The sequence below is a fragment of the Triticum urartu genome, chromosome 5 (assembly GCF_003073215.2).
Source record: "Triticum urartu cultivar G1812 chromosome 5, Tu2.1, whole genome shotgun sequence".
Taxonomy (NCBI): Eukaryota; Viridiplantae; Streptophyta; class Magnoliopsida; order Poales; family Poaceae; genus Triticum; species Triticum urartu.
This window is the reverse complement of record NC_053026.1, coordinates 652521234-652530798: the sequence shown is the minus strand read 5'-3', so window position 1 is coordinate 652530798 and position 9565 is coordinate 652521234. Positions and strand designations below refer to the sequence as shown.

Below are 9565 nucleotides of genomic sequence, written 5' to 3'. Positions count from 1 at the left end.
TATATTACAGATTGCGTAATATAAATACATCTTAATGTTGCAAAATTAATAGATTTCAAGAAAGTGGCTCGAAATCATTAGTGTGAATCTCAAATTGCTAAGGACAACACCTTGCATGTTGCACATGTATTTGCAAGAAATTAAAAATCTCAATTGTAATGGAAATGAGATATTGGGACTCAACGTTCCATAATGCCATTGGATCCACCAAACACATTTGGTTGGTACTCAAGAATATCTTTCGATATCTCCAAGGCATCAAACATCTTGTCCTGATTTTTCAGTTTCATAAAAATGGGAACACCGATATCATTGGATACATCGATCAGATCCCCACTATGTCAGATCATAGACAAGCGTAGTGTTCCTATTAGGTGTGGTAGCCCTCTCATGAAGAGTCTTCAAAACAGACCTCATGGCTACATCCACCAACCATTATCTCAAAGATAATGTTGCTTGTGTTGCCCGGATGCAAACATGTTACTAATAAGCAATATCTTTATATTTCATATCTTACAAGTCAAATCATGCAATTGATTTCTTCACCAAGTCTCTATCAAATTTTACATTCCAGAAACATGTTCATGGAATTGGTATGTGACGGCTTTGGAATTTGCAAGAATCAGGGAGGGTATCTTCCTAAATTGTTCCTGATCAATACATTATATTATACCGAAAAGTCCATTCTGCACCCGAGCTCATATGCTCCCGCATGAACAGTAAAACCGAAAAAAATCGAAAAAAATTTAAAAAATTCCAAATTTTTTTTTGAGAGAAACATTGACAAAAGTTCTAAATGCCTGCAAAAATTCATCATGAAAACACATTCCTGTAAGGCGTGGCAAAAAAACAAATTCAGTGCTTCAAAATGCATTTGAAAGTAGCTTTTTCAGAGTATTATTTTTGTTTTTTTGCCACGCCTTCTAGGAATGTGATTTCATGACGAATTTTTGCAGGCACTTAGAACTTTTGTCAATGTTTCTCTCAAAAAAAATTTGGAATTTTTTGAATTTTTTTCGATTTTACTGTTCATGCGGGAGCATATGAGCTCGGGTGCGGATTAGCCGCGTCCATATTATACTCTCTTTCCCTTCATGAGTTTACTATACAGATTCTCATAAAGGTTTTTAATGAGATAATATCAACCTGAGATCATATGTCATACTTTCTGTTTTCCCCACTGAGGTTGTTTGGGAAAGTATATATGACATATTTATTGTCCTATCAATTCTATGAGTTTCTCATATTGAGTTAAAAGAGACAATAACCATTATATGTTGCATCATTTTCTCCTTATTTTTCCCACCGGGTTTTGAAGGAGTTTTGGCAACATATCAAACACCTATCTCCTCACATTTTCCCACAGGATTTTCCGAGGAGACTTTCTCAAGTTGATGATGATGAACATACTCGAGGACAAAACATACAAGGAGGAGGTTTTTTCAAGATGATGCACATTCACAAAACAAGCATAGATTAGGGGGAGTGTTAAGGATTAATTATAATCCTAATAATCTCTGCTTAATTAAGCACCGCCTTAGTATAGGAACCGTCCATGCGGTTGTCCCTTCGGGGAGACGTATCCCCTCTCCCTCTCTATCTCAACAGACACGATCCTTTACTCGTGTCCCTTGTAACAATATATATACCATCATCATCAATAAAGAGATATACTTGATTCATTTAACCTCTCTCGATTCTCTCTCTCGATTTTCTACTTAACACGACTGAGGCAGCGGAAACACGATATGACACATCGCCAATCTTTATGGCTGCCAGCATGAGGGTACAAATTCCGTAGCTCTACACCAACACCAAATGTGTGGGACGACTCACAACACTTCAGAATTCATAAAGAGTGCCAACACGCATTTTACGATTTGAAAAGGAAATTTGGATACACTGTTGGACCAAAAATAATGTGCTTACTTGGTTATTAAATCAATCATTGATACATGTCCCACATCAAGGAACGGAACATACCGCAGCATGAACTGAAAATAAATACATATAGACTACAAGATAGTTGACACATACGCTCATTAACGAACATATGCATGGACATGACTGAAACGCCGTTGTTCTGTGCGGTGTTAGCTAGAAAAGTAAAGCCACAAGGTTAAGGCGAGTAGGTGAGCTTCAGCTTGCTTGTAAGCCGGCGTCTGAATGATCATGGGTGAACTGGGACCCCAGGAATAACCACCAGCGGGCCGTTAATGGTACTGGTGCCCGTAGGTGTCGTTCCCACAATCGGCAAGCCTGGCGACTCCGACGCCTTGGACTCTTGGACGGCACCGGCACCGGCACCGGAGCCTGCAAGTGCGCGGTCCTTGGCGCTCAGCTCCCTCCCGTCGCAGTGCGCGAGCACCACCAGTAGCAGGAGGGCCACTGCAAGAGTCTTTGATTTCTTTGATATTAGCTTTCCTAGCTCGCTTAGCTTCGCTACCATGGTTTGCACCCCACCCACGGAGGAAACCACGGAGCGCTCCGGCCGCCGCTCCAAATGTCCATAGGTCTCTTGGGGCGGCCAGCCGCAGCGATCGCTTGCTCCCAGCGAGCGATGAGAAGAGGGCCGAATCCTTCTACCTCGAACCATCCAATCTCGAAGTAGAAGCGCGGGTTGCGCTTGATCCTGTCCTCCCCTGAGGCCAAGACCAGCGGGACATGATCCGATCCGATGCGAGTTTCCGCAACCAGCGTGCACATGGGGAAGAGCACTTCCCAATCAGTCGCAACGAAAATGCGGTCAAGAACACTATGGACTGGGGCAAGTTATTTATTCGTCCACGTATATCTAGCGTCAGTCCTAGTGATTCCCTCATAAGACACAGGCCGCGATAGCGTTATTGAAACAGAATGACTAATTCACATCTAGATGTTATTTAAGGATGTCACATCTAATTGTTTTTACCGTTCGATCTGTCTCTGCTTTATTCTTCACGCACGAGGTGATGCGCTCGCATCGCGTTCCATCCGCGTCGCCTTGTAGAGGCCTTCGATTTTTTTGTTTTTGGGCCGGCCTTCGATTTTTGTTTGTTGGGCTTGCTTTAGAATCTGAACAGTCTAACCAGGCTGCTGGAGTCCAGTCGTCACTCTCCACACCTCTTTTCCCCTCCTCATCCCTTTGTTCTGCCACCATTGTCTTCCTTTTGACTCGATTCCAAGACAGAGACGACCTGATCCGGTGGGCTTGTGGCGACAGAGGTGGCAGGGGAAGCCGACGGAGTGAGTGTTCATCCCCTCTTCCTTTTCCTCGCATCTAGGGATGTTTGTTTGTTTTGAGGGATGAACATCGAGAACCCGGAGGGGGGGGGGGGGGGGGGGGGGCTGCTATATATGCACCCGGTGAATAGTAACTAGCAATCCCACACGGTTATGTTCATGGCCATGGCTATAGATTTGTTTTTCTGTGTGAATCTGATTGTAGCAGCTAGCATCCCAGTCTGTAGTCTTGAGTCTGTACATGTAGGGATTTTTAGTTTTTTTTTTTTGTGTGTGAATCTGAATGTAGCAGCTAGCACCCCAGTTTTGTAATCTGAATGTAGCAGCTACCACCGCAGTTTGTAATCTTGAGTCTGTACATCTAGGGATTTTCTAGTTGTAGCACATACTGCATATAGACAGGAGACAAGAGTTTGCTTGTCATTTTTCTCAGAAATTTAAGAGGCATAATACGAGTGGATCAACATTTTCAGTGGCATACATTGACATCCTTCTTTTTTCAGACAGGAATGTCTAATTTTTTTTGTGTGTATGTCTGTTTGTCGGGAGCATGTGTATTTTTTTTCTGAATACTTCAAACTTTTCAGACTAAGTGAGGCCTTTTTTATTTCTTAAAAGTTGTGGCATACGGCACAACTCCGGAAATTGAAAGTATAGTAGTAGCAGGCCCAAATGTATAGCTTTTGTTTTTACGAAGATACATGTGCGATTTTTACAGATTTTCTGTTAAAACCCTTGTTTGTTTGAAGATATGTGATTTCAAAATCTAGCAAGAGTATCTTCTGATCTATGAGCACTAGAGAAAATTTATGTGATGTGGTAACTGAAACAGATGGTAACTGGGTGGATAAACTCACTGGTGATGAACCTTTTTTGAAATGAACTTTGTTTCAGTTATATCATAGCAACCTAAACTTTCAGTATAGTCTACTCCAGATTCAACTTATTTTGTAAGGTTTTTAGTCTATAAGAGTTTTAGGTGTCCACTCCTTTTCGAGCAGGATATGAAGTGTACAGTGGGGGCAATCTTAAGTACCTCTGAACACACCTCCTAGTTTGTTTTTTTACGCCCCTAGTTCGTTTGTGTGTGTTTGTCGGGGTCCCTAGTTGGAAACCGACCATCGACTCACAACTAGGGGTGTGTTTTCTCGGGGCCCTCAGTTGCAAGCCGACCATCGACTCGCAACTAGGTGGTGTGTATGTTTGTCGGTGCCCCAAGTTGCATGTTGACCATCGACTTGCAACTAGGGGTGTGTGTGTTTGTTGTGATCCCCAGTTGCATGTCGACCATTGTCTCGCAACTAGGGGTGTTTTTTTTGTCAAAGAGCCCCCAATTGAGCCGACCATCGACTCGCAACTAAGGGTGTGTCTGTGTTTGTCGACGGTCCCCAGTTGCAAGCCGACCATCGAATCACAACTAAGGGATGTGTGTGCGTGTGTGTTTGTCGAGGGTCCCCAGTGGCAAGCCGACCACAGACTCGCAACTAGGGTGTGTGTGTGTGTGTGTATGTGTGTGTGTGTGTGTGTCTATGTGTGTTTTGTGGTGATCCCAATTGCATGTCAACCATTGACTCGCAACTAGGGGGTTTGTGTGTTTGTCGAGAGTCCCCAATTGCAAGCTGAGCATCGACTCGCAGCTCGGAGTGTGTGTGTGTGTGTGTGTGTGTGTGTGTGTGTGTTTGTTTGTTGAGAGTCTCCAGTTGCAAGCCGAGCATTGACACACAACTAAGGTTGTGTGTGTGTGTGTGTGTTTGTCGAGAGTCCCCAGCTGCAAGCTGGGCATCGACTCGCAACTAGGTTTGTGTGTGTTTGTCGAGGGCCCCAATTACATGTCAACCATCGACTTGCAACTAGTGTTGAGAGTCTCCAGTTGCAAGCCGAGCATCGACACGCAACTAAGGTTGTGTGTGTGTGTTTGTCGAGAGTCCCCAGTTGCAAGCTGAGTATCGACTCACAAGTAGGTGTGTGTGTGTGTGTGTGTGTGTCGAGGGCCTCAATTGCATGTCGACCATCGACTCGCAACTAGGGTGTGTGTGTGTGTGTTTTCTCGTGGCCCCCAGTTGCGAGCCGACCATCGACTCGCAACTAAGGGTGTGTGTGTGTGCGTGCGTGCGTGTGTGTTTCGAGAGTCCCCAGTTGCAAGCTGGGCATCGACTCGCAACTAGGTGTGTGTGTGTGTGTGTGTGTTTGTTGAGGGTCCCCGGTTGCATGTCGACCATCGAGTCGCAACTAGGGGGTGTGTTTTGTCGTGGCCCCTAGTTGCAAGCCGACCATCGATTCAAAACTAAGGGTGTGTGTGTCTGTCTGTCAAGAGTCCCCAGTTGCAAGCCAACCATCGACTCGCAACTAGGGGGGTTTGTTGAGGGCCCCCAGTTGCTAGTCGACCATCAAACTCACAACTAGGGGGTGTGTGTGTTTTGTCATGGCCCCCAGTTGCAAGATGACCATCGACTCGCAACTAAGGATGTGTGTGTGTGTTTGTTGAGAGTCCCAAGTTGCAAGCCGACCATCGACTCGCAACTAGGGGTGTGTGTTTTTGTTCTGGTGAGGGTCCCTAGTTGCATGTTGACTAATGACTCGCAACTAGGGGGTGTTTTTTGGGCCCCGGGTTGCAAGCCGACCATCGACTCGCAACTAAGGGTGTGTGTGTGTTTGTCGAGAATCCCTATTTGCAAGCTGAGCATCGAATCGCGACTAGGGTGTGTGTATTTTTGTTTGTTGAGGATCCCCAGTTGCATGTCAACCATCGGCTCGCCACTAGGGTGTGTGTGTTTTCTCATGGCCCCCCGGTTGGAAGCCCATCATCGACACGGCACTAAGGGTGTGTGTGTGTGTGTGTGTGTGTCGAGAGTCCCCAGTTGCAACTAAGGGTTTGTGCGTGTTTGTCGAGACTCACCAGTTGCAAGTCGAGCATCGACTCGCAACTAGGGTGTGTGTGTGTTTTGTTATTCCCCCCCCCCCCCCCAGTTGCAAGCCAACCATCGAGTCGCAACTAAGGGTGTGTCTGTGTGTGTTTGTTTGTTGAGGGTCCCCAGTTGCAAGCCGACCACCGACTAGCAACTAGGGGTGTGTGTTTTGTCGAGGGTCCCCAGTTGCATGTCAACCATCGACTCGCAACTAGGTGTGCTGTTTGTTTGTTTAGGGCCCCCAGTTGCAAGCTGAGCACCGACTCACAACTAGGGTGTGTGTGTTTTTGTTTGTCAAGGGTCTCCAGTTGCATGTCAACCATTGACTCGCAACTAGGATGTGTGTCTTTTGTCGTGGCCTCCAGTTAAAAGCTGACCACCGACTTGCGACTAAAGGTGTGTGTGTGTTTGTCAAGAGTCCCCAGTTGCATGTAGACCATCAACTCGCAACTAGGAGTATGTGTGCTTTTCGAAGGTCCCCAGTTGCATTTACAAACTGATTTTGTTTATTCATACTGATTTTCGTGTTCATCTAAGCTTGATTTTTTGCTTGATCGAGGCTGTAAGTCCCCCTGGTCTGAAATGGCTTTCTGTAGGTTTTGTTTGGTTTCAGTTTGAAATTCTCAGTGGTCAGTCACACGCTTTTGTTTTTCCAGAATGAATTTTGTTGTGATTCAGACATGCAACCCTGGCAGCCACACAATTCCTATTCTAGGGGATTCTATATACTTTTTCTTCTTGTTTTCATTTCTGATTCTAGACATGTAATCATTTTTCCTTTGGCTGGTTCCTCCTGCAGGACATGCTTCAGTCTTTTTGGACAACTGCTTGTTGTTTGTCTAATTATGTATGTGCTTGTCACAATACGATTGAGCTTTTTACAACGGCGATGATACAAGAGATCGTACTAATATGTCACCTGTGGCGGCTTTGATCGGTGAAATCAAGCGCTTACTCCAAGGAGACAGAGAGTTTAATTTTTTCTTTTGCTATATCTTGTGATCAAAACGTTTTTGTTGCCAGCAATAGGTTTGCCCAGTTGGGGGGCGTTCTTCCATTAGTTAGCGATGCTTGCCAAGCTGCGTCGTTATTCTCCACATGGTGCACTACTGTCGGTGGAGCTTGAATAATTCTTTGGTTTTGTGGCTACAGGCTAGTTTCAGGCTTGTGAACTACTGTTGGTGGACTTTCCACGAACAAGCATTTTTTTTGTATGCTCTAGTTTCTTTTTTGGTGTTCATCATCAGAGTTTTTTTGCATGGTCCCTTTTATTTGGTTGGCCATCATAAGATTTTTAAGGGACATGTATCAGTTTGATATCTGTAACAATTTTTTCTGTCAACTCCACTTGGTAAGAATGCTGGGGGCAGTCAGTGGAATCAGCCACACCACCACATACTTTTATGCGACAGGGGCTTTTTTGTCTTGTTTTTGCCAGTGACCTCGCGCTTTTTCGCTTGGCGTCGCTCTTCGGTTGGGCACTTTTGTTTTTGGTAGCCACACTTTTCGCTTAACAAATCCACATTGTTTTTTTTTCCTAATATCCACTTATTCTTAATTTTTTGTTTGTTTCTTTTACATGCACAAGAGGTTGCATTATGGCTGGATAATGAAAATAGCCCTGAGATGAGACTAGATTAGGCTGGGTAGTTTAAGCTATCGATACAAATAGAGTTTTGCGCACTGAGAGTACAACAATTTATTTGTGCTCAGTTGATACTTGACTATCCTTCAAAATTCTTGTTTATCTATTCTTGTTTCTTTTTATAGGGGGGTGTAAGCAGAGATACCAACCATCAAAATTCAGAGAGCAACAACATCAATGAAGACCTGGACCAAACTTTTCATGGCAATGTTTCTAAAGTTCAGGCCTCTAACATTGATTTAATAAAAACATATACATCAGATAGCATGTTGCTTGATGGTATCAGAAAAATGGTAAATCATTTTTCACCGCAGCAATCTTTTTCGTGTTTTCGTGTCTCATTTTTGTTATCATAAGTTCAATATTGTTAAAATATAATCTGTTCTATAAGAGACTATTTTTTTGTTTTTTTTATGCAGCTGCAAAAGAGTGATGAAAGGAAACAGAGGAGGAATGTTTTGAAGGAGCAAAGCAGAAAGGTAAATTCTTTTTAATTTCAATTAACATCTTTCACCTACCATGCCATTGTTTTTTTATAAGTACTGTGTTATCAGGCCAAGTACTTTTTTGTTTGATAGAGATGAGTTACTAATTTTAACTTTGTCTTTGCTTGATTATCAGAGGTCAAGGGCTCAGAAGGGAACAACCCCAGAATGTTTGCATAAAGGAAGAGCAAGAAAAAGAACGCCCACTTTTCCCTTGTCTTTTTTTGGCAAGCTTGTTTGACAAGAAAAGTGCCCAGACCTGGACTGGCACAAGGCCAACATCTGTTCCCAATCCTTTTCTTTACAACAAACAAACTATTCGAAAAAAATAACAGTAAACAAACAACTAAGCCCACAAACACAACGCCCAGGCCCAAGAAAGTGGGGGGTGGGGGAGGGTCACTGGTGCAGCCCAGACTTGGAAGCGACAAACAAAGGAAGCGCAGGGTGACAAACAATCGAGAGAACAAACAGATCGATCAAGAGGGCAATAGGGGGTGACGTCATCTTAGATGTGACATAATTATGTCACATCTAGATGTGTCCTAGACAGGCCTTTATTGAAAAGTGTTACTCTGGGCCAGTCGATATTGCAGGTATTCTTATCCGCCCCCGAGCGAATAAGGTTAAAGTCACCCCCGAGCACGATGGGGATATCTACGGCTTGCTTGGCCCCAACCAAAGCTTGGATTTCGCCCAAAAAATCCACCGCGCGCAAGTGGTCAGCCGGACCATAAACACAAACTATCGCCCAAACAGCTAAGGAAACGCCGTGCTTAATCGTAGCAAAAATAAAAAAAGAGCCCGATTCCCAGCTTACAACATCACATACATCAGAATTACATCCCAGATGGTTGAATGAGCCTCATGACACTGTTGGTTGAACAAGCCTCATGGCATTATTGTTAGCAAACTCGTAGACGATGTAAACCTATTTTGATTTTCAATAAAGCTAGTCAGGATGGCCTTCCCTAAAAAAAGGTAAAGATAAAGATTCTTGTGGATTGACCATCAGTCAACAATACAATCATGCCTTCCACTAGACGCCAATCTTCATGGCTGCTAGCTTGAGCACACAAATTTCGTAGCTCTACACCAACACCAAATGTGGTGGACGACCCACAACACTTCAGAATTCATAAACAGTGCCAAGACGCATTCTACAAATAGATAAATAAAACACTGCAATTTGAAAAGTCTTTGGTCCGGAGTATGTGCTTACTTAGTTATTCAATCATTGATACATGTAGCTCATCAACGAACGGAACATACTACAACATGAACTGGAAATAAATACTACATACGAC

General features: G+C 43.8%; 1 long non-coding RNA gene across 1 annotated transcript; it reads left to right on the top strand.

Annotated features, from left to right (window-relative positions):
* Positions 1-7445: 7445 nt before the first annotated feature.
* Positions 7446-8572, top strand: LOC125506500. Its single transcript, XR_007282674.1, has 3 exons — positions 7446-8066; positions 8193-8252; positions 8395-8572. It is a non-coding gene; the product is annotated as an uncharacterized LOC125506500 (long non-coding RNA).
* Positions 8573-9565: the final 993 nt, after the last annotated feature.